The sequence below is a fragment of the Sarcophilus harrisii genome, chromosome 4 (genome assembly GCF_902635505.1).
Source record: "Sarcophilus harrisii chromosome 4, mSarHar1.11, whole genome shotgun sequence".
Taxonomy (NCBI): domain Eukaryota; kingdom Metazoa; phylum Chordata; class Mammalia; order Dasyuromorphia; family Dasyuridae; genus Sarcophilus; species Sarcophilus harrisii.
The window spans coordinates 114,464,624-114,488,482 of NC_045429.1; positions in this window are offsets into that span (position 1 = coordinate 114,464,624).

Below are 23,859 nucleotides of genomic sequence, written 5' to 3' on the forward strand. Positions count from 1 at the left end.
AAAAATGAGCAAACAAAAAAAAATAATCCCTCCATATAATGAGCTATTATAGTGGCAAAAATGCTCAAAATACAAGTGTAGAAGAAGAGAATTACTCCAAAATATCTACAAATAAAATCTCAGAGAAAAGCATGTCAAAGTTACAGACTCAACCAGAATTCTGGAAGACATAAAGCAAGGGTCAAAAAAGTCTTATTATTAAAAAATAAATATGATGAGAGATCATCAGGAAAAAGAAATAAAAAGAAATAAGAGCTATGGAAGAAAGAATTGGAAAGGAAATTAATAGCTCAGTACAAGCTGAACAAAAGCTTGCCCAAGCTTGAAAGCTATAATGGACATAATAGAAGCCAATGACTACATAAGACAACAATAAATGTTTTTAAAAATGTTAAAAGACTGAAAAATGGGGGGAGAGTAAGATATTCATAATAAAAATAAGCTGATAAACAGATTGAGGGAAAAAAGAATTAAGAAGTATTAGATTGTCTGAACACTATGACCAAAATAAAAAAGAGCCAAGACACTATATTTCAAGTAATCTTAAAAGAGAAGTACCCATATCTCTCAGAGCTAGAGGGCAAAGTAGAACTAGAAAGAATCTACCAATCACCTTCTCAGAGAAACCCAAATCTAGAGCTTTCAGATCATTAAAAAATAGTCAAGCAATTTATAATTTAATTAAATAGAGGACTTCTAAGCAATTTATAGACTACACCATCTACTTTCCCCCTCAAAATGATCTAGTAGATGAATTATTGGATTGAGCTAGATGTCAAATCAGGAAGCCTTAAGTTCCAACCAACCTCAAATATTTACTTGTAGTGTGTGTGACACTAAATATTTCACTTAACCACCGTTTGCCTCAGTTTCCTCAACTATGGGAGTAATAACAGCACCTACATAATAGGGTTGCTGTGAGGATCTAATGATATAATAGGAAACTCATTATATAGAATACTGGACCTGGAGTCAAGAAAATGAGTTCAAAGCCAGTCTCAGACACTTACTTGTGGTGTGATTCTGAACATGTCACTTAAACTCTGTCTGCTTCAGATTCCCAACAATAAAATAATAATAACACATATTTCATAGGTTGCGTGGATCAAATGGAATAATAATTGTAAAGCATTTAGCACAGTTCCTGGCATATAATGTTACATAAATGTTTGCTAGTTGCTGTTGTTGTTTTGTTGTTTTTAATACCATTTAGCACAATACCTGGCTCATGTTAGATTCTTAATTTATGGAGGTTTCTTTCCCTTCTTCAAGGGCAGGTAAAGGACTGCATTTGGCAAAAAGACTGTGACTTCAGCCTAGAGGTGACTAGCTAGTTGCTGTGTTAAAATAATCACAAACCTGCAATCTCATTGTACTATAGCAATGACCCCAGGTTCTAGGATATGAATATTTCCTTCCTTTTGTTAAAGAGCTGGGAGACTTCTGATATAGAATGTTGTTTATGTGAGCAATCTCTGTCCCTATTTTAGTTGCTTTTGCTTTTTAACTGCTATTACTACATTACAGAAAAATATTGATTATGAGGATTTGAAAACAAAAGGCATCAACAATTTTTTTTAAATGTTGTCAGTGAAAATGGACACCAAAACTGGGATGTTTAAACCCTTTCCAGAATACTTGAGTAAAAATAAAATAAAATGAATATTATTTTTATAGTGTGGAATAGCGGTAAGAAAACTGGATTTTTCAGTCAGAGAAATTGGATTCAAATTTTAGCTCTGCCAAAAAATATCCATGTGACTTTGGGCAAGTTCCTTCATGGCCTCAATTTCTTCATTTTTAAAATGAAGTGATTAGATTAAAATTGAATTTGGAGACCAGAAAACTTGGGTTCAAATACTTTCTTTTACACTTATTAGGTATGTTATCTTAAGCAAGTCTCTTAACACCTCTTTCTTAATCTGTAAAATGAGTGAATTGTATGCAATAATCTCCAAGAGACCTTCCATCAATAAATCATATGATGCCCTGAATTCCAAATCACCTTCAAGCTCAAATCTATAATTCTACTCAACTTTCTTTGAGTCATGCTTCCTAAGAAGTGGTTATTTTTTTTTCTTAAGGAAAAAAAAGAGAGACCACAAGTTTTTAAAAGCAGAAAAAAATTTAAAAGTATTTATTGTTTTACACTGTGTCTTCTGTTATCAATATGTGGAATACTTATCAATGTTCTCTCTTAGGCTCTTAAGGAACTCAAGTAACAACCTATACATCTTTATTAGAAGGTAAGGCATGAGAGGGTGTTTTTTTTTAATATTTATTATTTGATATGTCTTCCATTTACTTTTGTGTTTACCATTCTAGGTCTCTAATTGATTGTTTCATCATCATTGATTTTTTTTTTTTTTTGTAAATAAACAAAACCACATCTAAGCCAACAATGTTCACTAAAAGGGATTTCATAACCTGCGGGATGCAAAAAACATTTCTTTCATTTTCTTCATCTATTAAATTGGAGTACAATGTTGTTAGTGTTTGTGGTTTATTCAAAGCCTATACAACACACAATAACTATTAATGAAATGAAATTATTAACAATCAAATCTCTAAGTCTTTTAATAATAGTGTAGTCAGTAGTTCTATAACCACTTCTAATCATATCTTATAAAAGAAAAGGTTTCTAATTTAAAATATGTACACATACATATGCATGTATATTGTACGTATACATGTATGTATATATGTTTAATATTTAATGCAAGTCCTTCGCCCCTTATAACACTAGATCATAGATCATAGGAACATAGAATTATAATTGCAGGATTGGAAGAGATCTCAGAGGTCATCTATTCTAGCAACTTTATTTTACACGTAAAGTCATTGAACCCCAAGGAAATCACTTGCTCCCAAATATCATCTTGAAATTACAGGATCAAAAATAAAAATAAAGAAAAGAAATTACAGGATCACACATTTAAAGCTGAAAGGGAAATAACAAATCATCTAGTCCAATAATCCAAAGTATTTTTCCTCATTTGTTATTCAATCTTTATATTACCATAGGAATTAATTTGTTGGTGGTCAACATTCTTATTCAAATAAGGAAATAATTTCAGAGATGCTAATCACTTTAGAAGCAAGTCACCCTGTAAGCCAGTATGAGAACTAGAAGGAAAACAAATTATTCACTTATCATGTGATTCTCCTTCCAACATTTATCTCCTGCTGAGGTACAAGAGAATGCTATAGCTTAGAGTCTTAAAAAAAGATTTTACTAGATTCATAAAATTTGCCAATTTACATCAGCAACAAAAAATATTTAGTGAGCTATAGTTCTACTGGTCAGAATGTATACAATATGAACTCAAGCTGAATACCTAGCTATAAGCTCAAGAAATCCTAAAAGGATCCACCTGTTCACTGACTCAAAGGATTTAATATAGGTGTAAAATGTTAACCATACCTCACAAGGTACTAAACTCAGGAGTTTAGGAGAAGGTGGGGAAGGATGGGTAATAATCTCTTTGGTTTATATTCATGCAAAATAAAAAATATCCACTTAAAAATGTCTACTTTTATCTAAATGAGAAACAAAGACCAGTACTGTTAATCAACAAGTATTTAACAAACACTTAGTAAGGCACTATGCAAAATGATGGGGATAAAAAGAAAAATAAAAACATGAAGTCTGCCCCCAAGGAACTCACACATACCAATGGGTTAGTCACATGCAAAAGCAAAAAACAAAACAGAACAACAACAACGACAAGGACAGCAGCAAAACCTTGCATATACAAGTTATTCACAGTGTAAATGGAAGATAATTTTAGAGGGAAAACACTATCAGTGGAAGTGAGCATAGAGAAGAGGGAGACCAAGGAAGTTCTTTTGCAAACGTGTTTGTGTGTGTGTGTGTGTGTGTGTGTGTGTGTGTGATTTTCCCAAAGTCTTTTTCATCTTCAGCTTTAAACCAAACTGCACTAAGACTTTTGGAAAATCCTATTTTTTAGGTCTTTAAATATATACTAGTCTTCTTACATTTAATAGCACTAACAGGTTTTAGAAACTGTCTTCCAAACTTAATATTAACTTTTCCTTTCATTTTTGTGGAGGGAGGAGAGATGAGTCTGAACATATGATTTTATCAGTTCTTGAAAATCCTATTGTGGAAAGTCCCTACATAGATGCAGATCCCTAACTCTGTAATTTTTATCTTTAGGGAATTATATGGACTACTTAGATTTTAATCAACCTGACCATGGTCAAATCATAGCACTAATATGTGTCAGAGACAAAAATTTGAATCCAGGAGTTCTTGATTCCAAGACTGGCTCTCTAACCAGTAAGATTCATTTCCTCTGGAAATCACCCTTAGTGGTAATAATAATTAAAAACCAAATATAATTTAAATTTATCTAACATTGTATAAAGAGAAAGATGAGTGTTCTAAGCTTCTCAACATTTTTCTTACCGAGGCAATTGGGATTAAGTGACTTTGCCCAGAGTCACACAGCTAGAAAGTATTAAGTGTCTGAGGCCAGATTTGAACTCAAGTCTAGCCCCTCAACATTTTAGACCTCAATTCTGTCATCATTGAGCCATCATCAAGCAGCATACTCTCTCTGTGTTCTTTGATTCTTCTTTTTGTCCCTCCAATATAGCCTCGTTTTTTTCTTTGCAAAGTACCTCCCCTCCCCATCTTTATCCCATGCAATGCTTATTAGGATGTTGCTATGGATTCATTTTGCAGCATCTGCTTTGTAAAATGATTTTCTTGTTACCACTGGAAACTCAGAAGGCTCTATCTATAATTTTCACTCTACCTTGATCACTCATAACAAGGGTTTAAAAAACAAAATAAATATTTTTTGACTTGAATTACATCATAAGCCTTAGCCATAGACAGGAAAAGAATTATTTACTCCACTTTTAGATGTAATATAAATTAAAATAGACACATCCAAGTTCAGGGTCTTCCTCATAAAATTTTAACTGGTACTCCTGAATAACAGGTTTCCCCCCTCCCCCTTATTCTGCTTTGAGGAGAAACTTATTTATAATATCTGAACTATTGAAAGTTTCTGCCCTTATTCTCAGCTCCTGGGGATCTACTTTAATCTGCTCTACCCATATAAGAATGTTACTGCAGACTTCAGAATTTGGTTCATTAAAAGCTATATACTCTTCTTTCCCTCTGCCTATTCCCTTGATCTAGTCCCATCCCTAATAATAATAATAATAATAATAATTCCACTTTCAATGCCTTTGCACGAGATCTTTCCATTCCTGGAATGCTCTGTCCATCATCTTTGCCTCTTAATTTCCTTGGCTTGAAGCTCAGATCCTACTTTTAAAAGGAGACCTTCCCCTAGCCTCCCAATACAGCTGCTGACCCCTTCCCTTTTCAGATTTACTTTCTATATTCTGCATCTTATATGCACCTAAATATTTATATATTGTCTCCCTCATATGCTTCTTTAGGGTAAGGATTTTGTGTATGTGTGTTTGGTTATTTGCTTCGTGTTTTGCTTTTTTTTACATCCCCAACACTTAGCACAATGTCTAGGATATAGTAAATATTTAATAAATGCTTCTTGATTAAAAGTCATAGATAATATAAATATTATTATCTTTATTTAACAGAAAAATAAACTGAAAGAGAAGTTTGGGTTACCCACAATCACACAACTAATTCCAGAGACTGGATTAAAACCTAAAGTCTTTAGACACTAAGTATCCATTCCACTGAACCATAATTTTGCATCTCCTAGGACCTTGCTTCAGAACTATAATTAGGGTGGGGTGATCAGTGCTGAAGGCAGAGTAAATAAGTAACATTTTTTGCTTAGCATATAGTTTTAGCAGTTAATCAAAAGGCATTTTTCAAACACTTACTAGCTCCTAGATACTATCTTAAGTGCTAGGAATATGGTTATAAAGAATGAACTAATCCTTACTGTTAAAGTGTTACTTTCTAACCTGGGAGGTTCTAAATATAATCAGGTTCCCAAATTTTGCAACTTCCCCTGCATCTTTGCTCTTTGGAAAAATGCATTGGATTCACAACCTGCTTCTTGTGTTTATTGCCTATTTGTTAATCATGGGGAAGTTGCTTATATCCCCTGGTCCTCAGTTTCTTTATCTACAAAATGAAGAGGTTTGATTACATGGCCTGTGAGATTGATGCAAGGACTAGATTTAATATCCAGAGATATTTATCTTTCTGCAACATTTGACATTGCTTCTTTAGGTAACTTTGACCTTCTTTCATTTCCATGATGTCATGAATTCATCCTACCTCTCTGATCACCCTCTCTCCATCTTCCTACAATGACTCTCCTTCCTTTTCCTGACATCTAAAGTCAGCCATCCTTCAAAAGATCTATCCTTGTACTTCTCTTTTTCTCTCTACATTCTCCACCAGACAGTTGTAGCTAAGTGGACTGAGTGTTGGATCTATAGTCAGGAAGACCTGAATTCAAATCTAGCCTTGGGTATTCGCTAGATGGATGACCCCGGTAAATCACCAAACTCCTGTTCACCTCAATTTTCTCAACTATAAAATGGGGATAATAATAACCCAGGTTGTTGTGAGGATCTAATGACAAAAATGTTTGTAAAATATTTTGCAAACTTTAAAGCACCATATAAATGTTAATGGTGAATTATATTCTTTCCATAACCATAATTATCATAGCTATAAAAAATGATTTCTAAATCTTTATTTCCAGTCTGACATTGCAATAGCTTTAAGTTCCATATTTCCAATACATGGTCTATTATCTAGTCACATGCATTCTATCTCTGTCCTTTCTTGACACAAACTGCCTCTATACCAAAAAAGCTCTCCCTCCTCATCTCCACCTCCATCTCTTGGAATTCCTGACTGTCTTCAAATCTCATTTCGTGTATATAAAATCTCTTATAGAAGGATTTTCCAATCTTCCTTTCTGCTAGTGCTATTTTCCTCTTCGACTAGTTATTTTATACAGATAACACACATGTAAACATGTGTATATGTATATGTAATTATATATTTGTGAATATGGAGAAAGAGAAAGAAAGGAGGACCATGGAAAAGAGAATGAAGAGAAAAAAGAGTTAGAGAGAAGAGAAGGAAGAGGAGAGAGGATAGGGGAAGGAAGCGAGACAGAGACAAGATAGAGGAAAGACACACACACACACAAACACACACGCACACGCACACACACAAGGAGAAACTGAGAGACATGAGATGAGAGATGACATCTAGGTGATGATATGAATAAAGTCCTAATCTTGGTGTCAAGAAGACAAGCTCCTTAAGAGTAGGGCAGTTCAGAGGCAGTGAAGTGGTGCAATAGATAGAGCACCAGACCTGAAGTCAGGAGGACCTGAGCTCAAATCTGGTCTTGATATTTAACACTTCCTAATTCCAATTGCCTCAGGAAAAAAAAAAAAAAAAAAAAAAAAAAAAAAAGAGTAGGGCAGTCTTACTTCCTTATTTCTGAATCCCTACCTCTTAGCACAACCTGGGACATATTAAACAAACACTCTGTCTTTCTTCCTTCCCTCCCTCCTTTCCTCTATACTACTTTCCTTCCTTCCTTTTTTCCTTTTTTTTCCTTCTTTCTTTCACACCAAGATTATTTCTGTGTGCACTAAGTCATGCTACCTCTCACAATGTGATATCATGTTATTAACACAATGACTTGTCAAGGGTAAACAAACTGGGGGGATTGAACTCAGAGCATCAAACGAAATAACTATGAACCCCTCATCACATTTCAGCAATTTGGACTAAACTATTGTCTTAAATATTCAGTTTTTCTGATTTTCAGGAAGTAAGACAGTCTATTTTGCTTCAATAATGTGATAATATTTAAAATGCATAGGTAATATTTAAAATGCAAAAGAAATGAAGGCCCCTTCCCAGTCTAGATCTATACTCTCATGATCCTAATGTTCTTTCAGTTCAAATGACCTTTTCCCCTTTAGTGAAGGAACTTGTATATTCTATTTTGAAATGTGTCTCATATTCTCTGTCATGATTATCATTAGCTTATTCTAAAGAGGATCACTTCCTAGTTCTGTATTATTTCTTTTTATAAACAGGAAAGTACATTAAATGAATCTTGTTTCAATCCAAAGCAACTAAAGATCACAAGTACTGCAGCTGCCCACACTTAGAAGCTAGCCCTTTAATAGCATATGTTAATGTAGACTACCTAATGGACTTTTAATTTCCCTATAATTTAGGGAGTTGTAAGAGGGGTGGGGGTGGGAAGGAAGAATTATAGTGTATCAGTGTTCAATAAGAATACATTAATAATTTTTGAAGTTTTCATTTGTAAGGAAATAGAAAATTACATTCATAAGTGAGCATTTCAAGCTAAATTATTTTAATTATTTTAATGTTTTGAAATGGATTCCTGAAGCTACTGACAAAAAAAGAAGAATACTTCCACCACAGCATTTCTTAACTATAAAAATATGTAGATCTAGGAAAATCATGAGTGTCTTAAGTAGCTAGGATGCACAGTGGGTAGAAGCCTTGGACTTGGAAATTGGAAGTAAAGAGCACACCCCAGTTATTTATTACCTATGTCTAGTAGGTACTGGGCAGGTCACTTAACCACTGTCAGTTTCAATTTCTTCCACTACAAAATGAGGATATTCATAGCACCTCCTCCACAATATTTTTGTGAGAATCAAATAATACAACTCATGTATAATACTAGCTGTCATTACTAAGAGTTAATTCATTAACATTTTAAGGCAGAATATTGTGATAAATGCTAGAAGAAATAGCAAATTTAGATAATATATGATCTCTGGCCTCATCAAATTTAGTCTAATAGGACACAAATGCAGTCAACAAACAGTCAATAAACTTTCATTAAGCATTTACCATATGCCAGGCACTGTGCTGATACAAACAGTAAATGATAAGACAATTAGAGATTTGCAAAACAAAATGCTCTGTAAGGTACAAGCAGAAAGATTGTCACCAACTGGAGAAATTAGGAAAAACTTCATAGAGGATGAGACATTTGAGTTAGCCTTAAAGAATGGGTAGAATTTAAGGAAGACAGATATAGAAGGAGACCAAGCACTAGACATGTTTGACAGATCAAAGAGGGACCTTTGGCAGCTTATAAGTAATATGGAAATAATTCTTTAAAATTGAAATTGTGTTATTGTAGAGAACAATCAATGTAAGGAAAAGGAGAAATCCTTCTACAAGAGATTTCATATACATGAAATGAGCTTTGAAGACAGCCAAGAATTATAAGAAGCCAGGAATATAACCCAGCAGACAAGAGGAAATCATTCAAGATTTTTGAGCAAAGTTAACACAACTCTCCAGCCTTCATTTTTTTTTCTTTTGATTTTGTTTTATTGTTTCTTTGTTTCTTTTTTTATTACAGCCATCTATGTTGATGGATACATTACAGGATTTTAAAATTTTATTCTGCTCATGTTTCCCCTTGATGAGCTTAATCTCTGTCATTCAGAGAACTTGGACAAGCTAGGACTCTAGTTTTGTTAGATTTCTTAAGTTATTCAGGATGTTGCCTACAAAGATAAGCCCATAGTTTATATGTACTTTGAACGTGCCTAAAACTCCAGTCCTGATAGTCTATTTAGCCAAGCAACAGCTTTTTTTACTAGGGAAGGTCAAATTTCCCCTTCTTGAAAGTCTTTCAGGCTTCAAACCCAGTTTGCATATTGAGCTTCCCAGAACTATTTTCACCTATTTGGGGCACTTGAGCATGAAGATGTCTTTCACTACAAATTGGTACGCAGCATGGTTAGGAGGGGGCACACATCTTAAATCCGCTCTGTTTATTACAGAGGAAGTTCTGATCAAGTTTATGGTGTTCAAGACTCCAACATATCAACTCCACTGAAGAGCAGGACAAGCTATTGTAAATATGAACCATCAAAGCATTAGCCATTTCAATGAAATGAAGCAAATCAATTGTTTTTTAGAAAGGTGCCTTTCAGATCTCCTTTTTCAGGTTCTGAGTTTCTGCATCAAATTCAGCATTACTCTACAACTCTAACCAAAGGTATTTATCTCAGGGCCTGGCAAGGTCATTCATGGGGATGGTGAGTCATTACCTTGGCTTTATGTGACTAATAATGAACTAGGCCTTTTAAAATACCTTAGTTATAAAGCAGTATAGGAGTTAAAATGGAATAGTTAAATAATTCCAGCTCCTCAAGTAAAATGATTCTAATTTTATCAAAGGTTTGGCTTTTATCGTATGCTACATATAGAGGCATAGAATGATAGATTTAGAACTAGAAGGGACTTCATACATTACTAAATCCAAATCCCTCATTTTAGAGATGAGGAAACTGAATAGAAAAGAGTTATAATTTAACCAAGGAAAATTTATTATTATATTGTGGTAAGCAGAGCCACATGTCAAAGCAATGATCTCTGACTCCAAATCAAGTAATATTCGAATATTCCATGCTGCTTTTCTAATGTAATTTTGTCTTTTTTTTAAGAGTAATCTACAATCCCCAATACCTGTAATCCACAACACAACACAATTTATGTCAGACCTATTATTTAATTAATTGGGATATATTTCATAGTAATTAGAGACCTGGGGATTTGTTTTCAAGGAATTAACAATTTAAGGTTCTCAAAGGTACATTTTTGAGGAAATGTTTCTCCATGAGAAAATATAAAAATCTTGCAGTTTTGAGAACAAAAGTTGCCTTTAAATTGGGAAATTATCAAGATTCATAATGCACCTTTTTGTTTAAAAGAGAATTCTATTTTAAAATAACAATTCAATTCAACAAGCATTTATTAGGTATCTACTTTATTTATTAAGTACCTACTTTATAATATATATCACATATATATAATAAGCTTCTTTATTAGTCTGTGAGAACAAAACAAAACAAAATGGCAAAGGCAGGCCCTGTTCTCAAGGAGTTTACTTTCTACCAAAAATTAGTTGGTTGGCTAATTAAGTAATATGAAATTTCAGAGTTATAAACAGTACAAATGAAACTATTTCTTGATGGCAGGGCTTACTAGAAGTGGAAGGGACAATGGAAATCAGATCAAAGAAACCTTAAGTACTTTAGTTAGAAACCTAGGGTTTTGGTCATATTCAAAATCATACAATCAATTATTTTTTGGTTGATTAGCTCTTTTCTGTTTTTTAATTCCCAGTTATTAATCAAAGCAATCATGGGTTGATTTGAATCAATAGTTAAGGTAACTATATCTCTTTCTTGCCCTAGTATCTTTTTGAAAATTTTGTCTTCTCTAAGAAGACCTCCTGGATTAATTCTTCTTAAATTAAACTTGTTCTGTATTCTATTGATCATTAGCATTTCAATATTTTCATATGCCTTCCATTACTTACAGAAATTTTAATGCTTGCATTTTGTTTTCCTATGGATATGGATAAAGAATTTATTAAGTGCTTACTTGAGGCCAGACACTGTGCTAAGCTGATAATACAAATGAAAGTAATTACAAGAAGCTTATATTAAAAAAAAAAAAAAAAAAGAAAATATAGCACAAAAAGGAGAATTGAGAGAGAAGGTCCAAAGAGGTCAAGGCTACTGGTAAAAGAATAGTCTGGAGAGTAAATTTAGTGGGAAATGAAGTAATCATGCTTGGGGATCCTTATTAAAGGTATTTGGCCTAGGAACTCACTAATTATAAGAATGGGTCTCAGGGTAAGAGTTTCTCAAGGTTTGGATCATAGCTTTTAGTAAATTCAACATCATGTGTCCTATAGGATTTCTTAATATTTAAAGAACTGTTATTGTGTGTTATCAATGTAAGTATTCCACTACTTATTGAGTGAAAACTCTCTTTGATTTGGCAGATGACATTTGAGAATTGCTATAGCTGGTAAATTCATCATTTTATGGCCAATTTAGTGATGAAGTTTTTTTTTTAATTTAGCTAGGATGCAAAAGACATTCAGTCCTTCTCTGAGTCCATACTCAGCCTTTTTTGACTTGGCAGAAACTTCTAGACTTTCCTATATACCATTTGAGACCCCAGAGTAATTTCCTTGTCATGATGAGACATTGGGGGAGAATTTCAATTGAGGAACAAGGTACTATATGTTGATTCTTTAGGATCATCCATTAAGTATGACTATTACAATAATAATAAAGAGAATAGAGGTTTTATTAATAATTCATCATCAGCTTGGAGGTGTCCAATGAAACTCCAAGGAACTCTTTGCCTTCTCTTGTTTAACATTTTCACTAAAAAGCAAAAAAGTCATGCTTATCAAATTTCAGATGAAATAAAATTAAGAAGAGTAAATAACATTTCAGATGGAAGAATTAGGATCCAAAAAGATTACTGGGTCATATCTATTAAGATGAAATATAGTAGTAGTAATATTGATGATAGTAGTAGTAGTAGTAGTAGTAGTAGTAGTAGTAGTAGTAGTAGTAGTAGTAGTATAGGAGTAGGAATAGAAGTAGTTATATAGTGGTGGCGGTTACAGTATTATAGTAATAATACTAATAAAATACTAACAATTGCAGTAGTAGTACTCTTCAAAGCTTAACCCATCATCTAAGATTTGATGTTAGGGGTAGGAGCAAGGGGGAAAAAAAGCAAGAGGATGTCATCAAAGGTAATAAACTTTGTGTATTCTGAGATATGGTAGTTACCATATAACTGAAGTCCCATGCTCCTTTCGGGATCCCTAAAACACTGCCAGGTGCTCTAGGATAATATCACTAATTGGATTAAGATCAAAGTTCATTAAAATCTGAAGAGCAACATTTTAAATAGATATCAACACACCAAAAACTCATTATCTCCAAGCTATACAAATCAAAAAGTTTTCAGAATACAGAGATCTGCCTAAATTGTTCAAAATCATATAAGAACAATATGTTGTACTTAGCATCCTTTGTCACATCTACCACTGGAATTGGGCCAAGGAAGCTTTCAGTGAGCTCCCAGAAGATGAGGTTACATTATATTTGTATCCCACCACAAAAAGCAGTTATCTTTTTGTGCTATATAATCATCTGGTTGTTTTTTTCCTATCATCTATAATCAAATACTTCTAAGCTATCTGCCTATTCATCCTGTGTGATTCTTATTCATGTCTCCCATATTTCCTAAAGAGTACAAGGGGAGGCAAACCTATGTTTCTTATGGCAGCATAAAGATATCAGTGAAGCACATAGACTTTGTACCTTTTATACCTTATTCTCATCATGTGATTAGTCCTTTTCTCCTCTATTTTAATTTATTTCTATCTTCTTAGTTTTTCCCTGTTTTCCATGTCCCAGAGCCATACAAACTTAGTAGAATGTTGTTATTAAGAAGATAGGACTTTGTTTCTGGCAGAAGTTTGGAACAATTTTGGGTCCAACTTCTTATTTATTTATAGTATCTTTCCAAAGCATATATATTTTGGATGAATTCTAATGTTATTTATCCAAATGTATGTCATAATTTGCATAACAGACAGTTTTCATTCACTTTATTTTTTTTCTTGTGCATATATAGTTATACCAAATTTGCTGCAATTTTGATGTAACCTGTCAATCTGGTATTTCTACTGTCCTTCATATACAATACTGAATTTTCTATTTTTTTGCTTTGTAATGTATACCCATCTATGTTGAATTTTATATTTATATATATATATGTAGTTGAAATATACATATAGTATCTTATTTAAAGGAACAGAAATGAGTGTCATTATTCAAAACATTCATGAATCATTATTTGTGAATATTCACAATTTATTCACATTCATCCCAATGGCATTTCTATATAGTAAACTAGTGATAGATTATGTGATCTGTTTGGCTTATTATGTTTGGCTTCTACAAGGCAATTGAAACTTGTCAAAATCGATACACGTAGGAAATGAAGTTGAACACTCTTTGGGATCTTGATATTATTTGTTCTTTCTACAGCTAAGTATTAAAGTTCTCTATTAGATGTAAACAGAATAAGTTAAAACATATAGACAAAAATGAAAATCAAAAATTGTGGAAATTTATTCAGTTAATTATGGTTAAAATATGGTTAAAATAGATGAATGAGCAATACAATTCAAGTTATAAATGCATACCCTTAAATATACAAGCATAATTACTACCCAACTTAATCTTACTGTAGAGTCTTGGCTATTATTAATAACATAGTCTATATTTGTGTTTTGTCAATGTAGTATTGCCATAATATTAAATAATTGAAGATAAGGTTTTTCCTAAATATTTAATGTATATATATGTGTATATATATATGTAAATCCACACATTATATTTGTATATAATTCAAGTATTTAAGAAACTGATCACCCCAAAAAGAATGGAGAAATTCTTCATTCTCTATGGAGAGGTAGGTATAATATATTATTAAAAAATAATAATGATGGACAGGAACAAGAAAGATAAAGGATATCATCATGTATTATTGGAAAAGAAAATGGGTTGATCCCATTGAAAGACTGAGGAATAAATATAGATACTCCTAGTGTTCCATTGGCAACCCTACAATGCCAAGAGAATTCAAGGAATACATTGGATAGACACTTTAGGTGGAACTTTCATAGGAACATGAATAAGAATAAAATGGAATGGCAGTTATGAATGGGTTGTGATTTGCATCACTGGATTCCCATCATATCAATGAAATCTCACATCTATTAGCATTATTTTATATATACATATACATACATATTCTGTATATGCACACATACAATGTAAAATGTAAAAAAAGTAGAAGCTATAATGTATGTGCATAAATATAAGAGTGAATCAAAGCTTTTGTTAATCATTTTTAAAGTTACATTGTAAAACACAATCATAGAGCCAGAAAATCAAAGGTCTAAATCGAAAAAGGGCAGCTAGGTGGTGAAGTGGATATAGAATATTGAGCCTGGAGTTATAAAGGATAGCTTTCCTGAGTTCAAATCTGAACTCTAGCTCTGTGACCTTGGCAAGTGACTTGACCTTATTTGCTTCAGTTTCCTCATGTGCAAAATGAGCTGGAGAAGAAAATGGCAAATCACTCCAGTATCTTTGCCAAGAAAACCCCAAATGGAGACATCAGTGACCTTCTATTCCAATTCCCTCATTTTTCAGGTGAGGAAATTGAGACATAGGTACATAAAATGATCTGTTCAATGTCAAAAAGTAGTAAGTATCAGAAAACATTATAAAAGTGAAACAATTTCTCAGTAATTAGTAATTTAGAAAATAAAATCTAAGGAATTTTTATCTCTAATCCTGACTCTTCCACTGACTTGGTGAATGATTGCTCAAGTCCCTTTGTATTTCTGTTCCCCAGTTGTCTCCACTGAAAAATTATTCTATAATATTATCCTAACTCAGCAATTCAAAAAACATTTGTTTATTTTTAGATACCCTACTATGTCTAAAGTGCAGGATAGCTCATAGGTGGACTGCTAGAAATGAGCAACGTAAGTACAATATAATCTTTTTACTTTTCATATTCACTTACAAGAATATCACATAAAGTTTATTAATATTCACAGTCAGAGATTCAAATATATTTTTAAAAGATTTTACATCCCTGAAATCCGAAATGTCATGTAATGCATATAGCCAAGGGAAGAGTTAAAAAATATATAAGAACTTCCAAAAGCTTAGATGACTTTGGAAACACAGATCAAAAACAAAGAGACTGGAAGTATAATTAACTCCATTACTGCTCACTCAAATGAAAACAGCCATGACACCCTTTTTTATTTATGGTAGCAGCAAATAGCTCTATTCCATTGCTGGTTATTGCTATAGGACAGCACTGGTTTCACAGCAGGTGAAACAGACACAAGCTACTAATATTTATGTCACCAGATCATGTTATAGATAGAAGATTTATGTGAAAGTGCCATAAAAAATGTTAAGCAGCTTTTATATCTTCTTATAACAATTCTTTTTTCCCCCTCATAAACAAAAGCTTACCCATAAAGTAGGAATTTTGAAAATGCACATTTAAGTGAAGTGAGAAATGTACTGGCTTGAATCAATATCCTAGATTCTGCATTGATTAATGGCAATCATAATAAAAGGTTCTAGAATAGCTAGAGTCTGTTCAAATTAAAAAAAAAAAAATTCTGACTTGTGTTCCTTAATAACTGGCAGAGTTCATTAATGTTCAATCAACAGTCACTATTATTATGGAAAAGGTAAAAAAAGAAGAAAATTCTCTCCCTGGAACTGCAACTGAATTTCTCCCTTTACAAATACTATTTCCCTTCTATGTTATTCTCATCCCAACTTGTGCCTCCAAATACAAAAACATAGAGGAAAAATACATATTTGTATGTGTGACCACATTGATGGATAAATAGACAGATATCAAGAGGCAACTTGGGAGTTACTTTCCTTATTCAATACTTATTATCCTTCAAGGCCTAGTTCAGTTTCTAATTCTTTTATGAAAATTTGCCCCAGCATTTATGATCTCTTCTACTTAATAGCTATCATTGCCATGTTTCAATTCAAGTCAACTCAACAAACTGTCATGTCAAAATATGGCACTATAAGAGGTCTCGGGAAAACCAGATAAAAGCTGAAGTAATCTTTATCCTTTAAAATTTACTTTCTATGAGAGGGAACAACATGCACACTGATAAATCAATATAATTAACAAATCATCAAAGATTTATTAAATATCCCTAGTGTCCAACAACCTCAACTCTATATTATGACACAGTGGATGAGTTTGACCTCAGATACTTACTACCTGTGTAATCCTGGGCAAGTCACTTAATCCATATTGCCTCAGTTTCTACATCTGTAAAATGAACTGAAGAAGTAAATGGCAAACTACTCCAGTATCTTTGCCAAGAAAACCTTAAGTAGGATCATGAAGAATCTGACACAACTGAATAGCAACAACAATAAAAAATGAGAAACAGTTCACATGTGCAGTATGAGGATCAGTGAGAGTCCCTAAGACCCTTTCACATCAAAACTCTTTTCACAATACTAATAAGATATTATATACTTATTAAAATAATCCTTCCTTTTCCAACTACATATATGTGAGGCTATATTTTCTTCATATAATTTACTCAACAACATTTTTTAACAGATTAAATGCAGAAGATATGAGAAAAAATCTATTTTCTATTAAGCCAAACATTAAAAAGATTTGCAGAAAATTGAAAAATGATTTTATTCTTCTCCCTAAGTTTTATTTTGCTTTGGGAAAAATAGTTATTTTATTAAAGAATATTTATATAAACATATAATGGGTTTATTATTTTTATTTTAAATGGATTAATAAATATTTTAATGATCAGTTTTAATTTCCAATATTGAGATCATTGTATATTTTCCATATATTTCATCATTATTAGATCTAGAGAACCAATTATTAAATTTTTTAATCCAAGCATTTTCACTATGGAAAATGACTACCAGTACAAATGGGCATAGAGTTATCATTTTGTTGTTTATCTAAGCTTAAGAAATGATGGAAAAAATATTAGTAATGCAGATTAAGCATAAAAGTGTGTGTCTGTATCTTTTTCCATATAAAAAGATCATTGTTGAGCATTTACCAGCATACCACTGGATCTAAAGCACATAAGCAAATGTTCTTTGGACTCCTCAGCAATTTCAAGAATGTCAATGTTGAGACCAAAAAGTTTGAGTAATTTTGAGAGGGAATGAAAGCCAATAATTGAATTGGAGGTGGAATAGGGCTCCAACAAATCAGAAAAGGTCTAGAAAAGATCTTAGTCAATAACAAACAAACAAATCAATAATGGATATGCATTTATTAAGAACCTACTCTGTTAACTATTAAGAATACAAAGAAAGGCAGAAGGGAAAATAGTCTGATCTCTAGAAACTCCCAATCTGATGGGAAATTACATGAATATAACTATGTACAAACAAATTAAATATAGGATAAGTTAGAGAAAATGAACTGGGGAAAAGAACTAACATTAAGGAAAATCAGGAAAATTGTTGGGTTTGAAGGAAAATTAAGGATTCTATAAAGTAATGGTGAAGAAGGGATGTGTTAGAGACTTGGAAGAGTCTATATGAAAGTGGGAGTGAAAGAGAAGAGAAGATAGAATGTCATGAAGGATACACACAAAAACCACTTTGATTCAAATAAATAGGAATATAGGATATGCCGGGGAAAGTAGGTGGGAGCTATATCATGTAGGGATTTATGTGCCAGATGGTTTTTTTTTAAACATTTTCCCCCCTTGAGAAATTTTCATGTGTCTATGTCCCCCCCAAAACCTAGCAGCCTAAAAAGTCAATGGAAACACCAAATTCAGCAGACCAAATTAGTTTAAAAAGGATCAACTCTGTTGATCCATTTTGTTGAACAATTCTGTTGATACCACAATAAACTGATATATAAAACTGGTATAAAAACAAAATGCAAGCAAACAGTAACAGAAAGAGTAGAAATGCTATGTTGTTCACACTTATTTCCCAGTGTTCTTTCACTGGGTGTAGCTGGTTCTGTTCATTAGGATTTGATTTGGATTCTCTTATTGTTGAAAAGGGCCACATCCATCGGAATTGATCCTCATAGTATTGTTGTTGCCGTGTATAATGATCTCCTGGTTCTGCTCATTTCACTCAGCATCAGTTCATGTAAATCTCTCCAAATCTTTCTGTATTCATCCTGCTGGTCATTTCTTACAGAACAGGAATATTCCATAGCATTCATTTACCACAATTTATTCAGCCATTCTCCAATTAATGGGCATCCATTCATTTTCCAGTTTCTGGCCACTACAAAGAGGGCTGCCACAAACATTCGTGTACATGTTGGTCTCTTTCCTTTCTTTAAAATCTTTTTGGGATATAAGCCCAGTAGTAACACTGCTGGATCAAAGGGTATGCACAGTTTGATAACTTTTTGAGCATAGTTCCAAACTGCTCTCCAGAATGGTTGGATGTATTCACAATTCCACCAACAATGCATCAGTGTCCCAGTTTTCCTACATCCCCTCCAACATTCCGCATTATCATTTCCTGTCAATCTGACAGGTGTGTAGTGGTATCTCAGAGTTTCCTTGATTTGTATTTCTCTGATCAATAATGATTTGGAGCATCCTTTCATATGGCTAGAAATAGTTTTGATTTCTTCATTTGAAAACTGTATGTGTTGCTTCTGTTGCTACTGCTATTACTATTACTAATGCTACTGTTGCTACTACTACTACTACTATTCCTGCTGCTGCTACTACTACTATTATTACTGATGCTTCTGTTATTATTATTGCTACTACTGCTACTACTACTACTAATATTCCTGCTGCTGCTACTACTACTACTATTACTGATGCTTTTGTTATTATTATTGCTACTACTGCTACTACTAGTACTAATATTCTTGCTGCTGCTACTACTACTACTATTACTGATGCTTCTGCTATTATTACTGCTGCTGCTGCTACTCTCACTATTACTACTACTGCTACTACCACTATTATTGCTGCTGCTATGTCTTTCCCTGTCTTTCCCAATAAGTGACTGGCTCCTTCTAGAGGAGGGCACCAAAGCCAATTAAATCTCATTCTTCTTCAGTTTACATACCTGTCTTATTTTCCCATGCTCCTTCCTTCCTCCTTTTTATCTTCCTTTTATGTTGTCATCCTCCATTAGAAAGTAAACTCCTTGAAGGCAGAGTCTTTCCTTCTTTATATTTATATGTGTAACAGTGCCTGGCACATAATGAACTTTTGTTGTTCAATTATTTTTCAGTCATGTTTTACTATTTGTGATGCCATTTGGGGTTTTCTTGGCAAATATACTGATATGGTTTGTCATTTCCTTCTCCAGCTCATTTTACAGAGGAGGACACTGAGGTAAACAGAATAAAATGACTTGCCTAGGGTCCTATAATTACTAAGTGTCTGAGGCAAGATTTGAACTCAAGAAGATGAGTCTTCCTAACTCCAAGTCCAGTACTCTAACAGCTTCCTAGCTGCCCCCTAGTAAGATTAATAAATGCTTATTGAGTGAGAACCTTTCTGAGCCCTTGTTTCTTCATCTATAAATTAATTTGGACTAGATGATCTCCAAAGCCCCTACCAGTTCTAAATCTACAATTCTATAATAATTTTTTTCCATTGAAAAGAATGCATGGCAGGCTGCTTTCAATGGCAGAAATATCCTCCACATTGGCACAACCCTGGCATCAGGGTTAACAGCAAACAATCTTTATTCTTATTAAAAGCAAATTACTATATATAATCGTGATTTGGTAGCAGGAGGAAAATGTATTTTGCATCAAAAAATTAATTTTCTTTCAACATAAGACCTTGTATGTCCGGTTCCAACACAGTGAATTTTTACAGTATAGCCATAAACCCCTAAAACTGGAATTATGAAAGCAGAGGCTATAATTTACAATACTTCCATAGTTTTCAATTATTCAGGTGTTCAAAGCCCAACAAATTGAATAATGAACAGGGGTAATGAATAGAACCTTGAAAAGATGATAACAGAAAAATAGTGAGTAGTCAATACATAGTAGAACTCACTTATAGAAGTATCCCCAAAAGAAAGAAACTTGTTTGAAGGACATATTTTCTCTTCCAGAGCCAAAAACATTTATAGAATGGTAATATGAGAAGGAATTGCTTTTTAAAAAAAACCCTGCTAAAGTCATAAAACTGCTAAACTAGTATATTTCAGATGACCAAACAGAGAATTAGAATCATAAATTGGCCTGTAACATTCTTTAAGGATGCAGGTCCTTTATTTCATTGTTTTTTAACAACATCAAGAGGAGGAAGAAATGTCAGCATATAAATTATTAAGGACCATCACTTTAGAGTAAGGCTTGGAGGTCTGTTGGTATTACAAAATGCTAAAGCATACAATTCCTGACTGTATTTCAAGCAATCCCACAAACCAGAAATTTCAATAATGAAATGGTTTCTGAATGCACTATTCAAAAACCAGGTTGGATGATGCATGTCTGTGTCTGCAAGGTAAAGCTTTAAAGAACTCAAGCATAATAACCATCACCCAGAGCTTTGCTTTCAATGATACCACAAACCAGCATAATGTACACTTAAGAAAATTATAAACTCATTATGAACTAAGAGGAAGGCAAGTCTCAAGAATTGGTTCTAATTTTTTCCCTACTCTTATCATTGCCATCATCATCATGCCAAGAAAGTGCCCATTAATTCCCCACCTTTTAAAAGTGTTGTTTGAATCAAGTTAATAGGGGAAAGAAGCCTTATAAGAGCTTATGGTCCAAGGCTGTGAGGTTAATTTGGATGTAGCATCTTCAAAACTGTCTAAACAAATCAGATCAAATAAATCATATAAACCCAAAAGATTGTACTTGTTTGAACAAGGATGAACAAAGTCAGATTGTTCTGATTGCCATTCTACATGGCATAGCACACTGACCATTTTTGTAGTTTTAGAGGGAGAATGGGTCAGGTGAAAATGGAGAAATGTCAAGGAGATTATAACATTTTGTCTCACAAACATCTTTGTGATTTCATAAGACTGTGCTTGTCATATTGTTTCTAAATTTCAAGGTTGCTCCAAGCTGGCAATGTTCTTCTTCAAGAGCTAATAATTTCAATTTGTTATATATTGTTAAAAATTTGTAGCTCTGAGATCCACAAAAGCCTAGAAGCATTAGTCCTACTCCTTGCAGACCTCTTACTTTGCTGGGGTATATCAGAGGAACTAAATCTTTCAAATAACAATAAATTATACTGTCATTAAAGATATACCTATATAGATGAAAATGCCAGAATATATATGAGCATGGACTAACTTCACAAACTGAGGAAATCTCTGAGTTGGAAAGCATTTAAAGGGTTCATCCCCTACAAATAGTTTTATATATATATTAAGATTATTTTCTTTTTTTAAAGATTTCTAAGCTTTTTTTAAAGATTATTTTCTGACTTACATGAACTAAGTGTAATGAGCAGAGCAAGAGAAGATAGTACATAATAGATTATGATGGTCAACAGTGATTGACTTGGCTCTTTTCAATGATGAGGTGATTTAATTTCAATAGATTTGTGGTGGAAAGTACCATCCTCTCTAAAGGAGGAACTATGAAGATTGAATGTAGCTCAAAGCATAGTATTTTCAACTTTTTATTATTGTTGTTGTTTGTTTGTTTGCTTGGCTTTTTTTTTTTTTTGGGGGGGGGGTGTTTCCCGTGGGTTTTTCTCCCTTTTAATCAATTTTCTTTTGCACAGCATGACAGATATGGAAAAATGTTTAGAATAATTGCCCACACTTAACTTAAATTGTTCAGTGTCTTGGGAGAGAGGAGGAGAAGAAAAAAATTTGGAATATATGGTTTTATGAAGGTGAATGTTGAAAATTATCTTTGCATGTGTTTGGAAAAATAGAATACCATGATAAATAAATAAAATATAAAGAATATTATTTTTTCTGGTTGTACCTCTCACCTAGATACACTTTCTCCTCATCTCTATAATACTGTTTTACTTCTAATTCAAACTAAAATATCTTTTACACAAAACCCTTCTCTATCCCTCTTAATCCAGTGTCTTCTCTCTTTTTAATTTTGTCCTTTGTTAGCTGCATATAGATTGTCCACAATTGTTTACTGGTTGTCTCCATTAGATTATAAGCTCCTTGAGGACAAGTCTGAAGATTTTGACATATTAAGTTGAAAGAAACAGGGCCAAGAAGTCAAATGTCTGATTTGTGGAACAGCAAAAGTGTCTTTGGACTGAAAAAATAATATGTGAGGAGTAAGATGTAAGAAGACTGAATATAGTGGGAGATCTTGGCCTTTTAAAATATTGTTCTTATTTTAAAGATAAGAAAACTAAGATTCAAGGAATTTAAGTGACTCGCCAAACAATATAGCTAAGAGATAATTAAGCTGGTACTTGAGGCTTTTGACAGTGAATTTAGTTCAACAAGCATTTATTAAGAACCTATTTTATAGAAGGCACTGTATTAGGTTGGAGTGATGCAAAGAAAGGTAAAAGACAGTCTGTTCTCTAGAATTCACTATCTGATTGGGGAAGAAAACAAAGCAAATAACTATATAAAAATAAACCACATGCAGAATAAACTGACATAGTCTCAGAAAAAAAGTCACACACAAAGATTAAGGATGACTGGGAATGACATTTTATACAAGCTGACACTTTAGTAGAAACTTGAAGGAAGCCAGATAATCTAGAAAGTGGTGCTAAGGAGAGTGCTCCAGGCATGGGAAAATCTAGTAAAAATGCAAAAAAAAATATCTTATGCAAGCAATAGAAAGGAGGCCATTGTCACTGGGTTTCAATGTTTAGTAGTAGAGACAAGTCAGGTATAAGAATTATGTAGGGGTTACATAAAAATGATGACAATTTTGTGGATTTATTTTATATCCTGCAAGTTCAACTATATTTTATAATTTGAGTACTTGCTGTTATTAATTCACTTTGTTTTTAATATGTGGATAGGTAAGCCAATATAGATTCCCATTTAGAAAGCTCTGCAATGTTCTAGGACTAGATACACAATGTCACCTACAAAGTGGAGCATTAGGAAGCTCTCAGCATCTACACATAATTCTTCTTGTATATAGAATTTGTGCTAGATTTGCCCACAATAGTGGCAAATATATAATTACATTATGCGTCTGTCAAAATTAATGATCAGAGAATCATCAAAAGTATCTATTGTTGTATCCAGTAATCTTATGACATTAAAATACTGGTTTAACAATGTATAATTCTAAGACCAGTGGAATCCAAAGGTAATTCCAAAGGGAATAATAACTCATTAAATTTTTAAGTTCTCTCCACTCATATAAACACATAAAACCTATACTTTGAGGTAAACCTTCGCATTTAAATAATATGGTCCAAATTGTCTATCCATATACTGTAGATATTAAGGCTTTTCCTAGATCAAAAT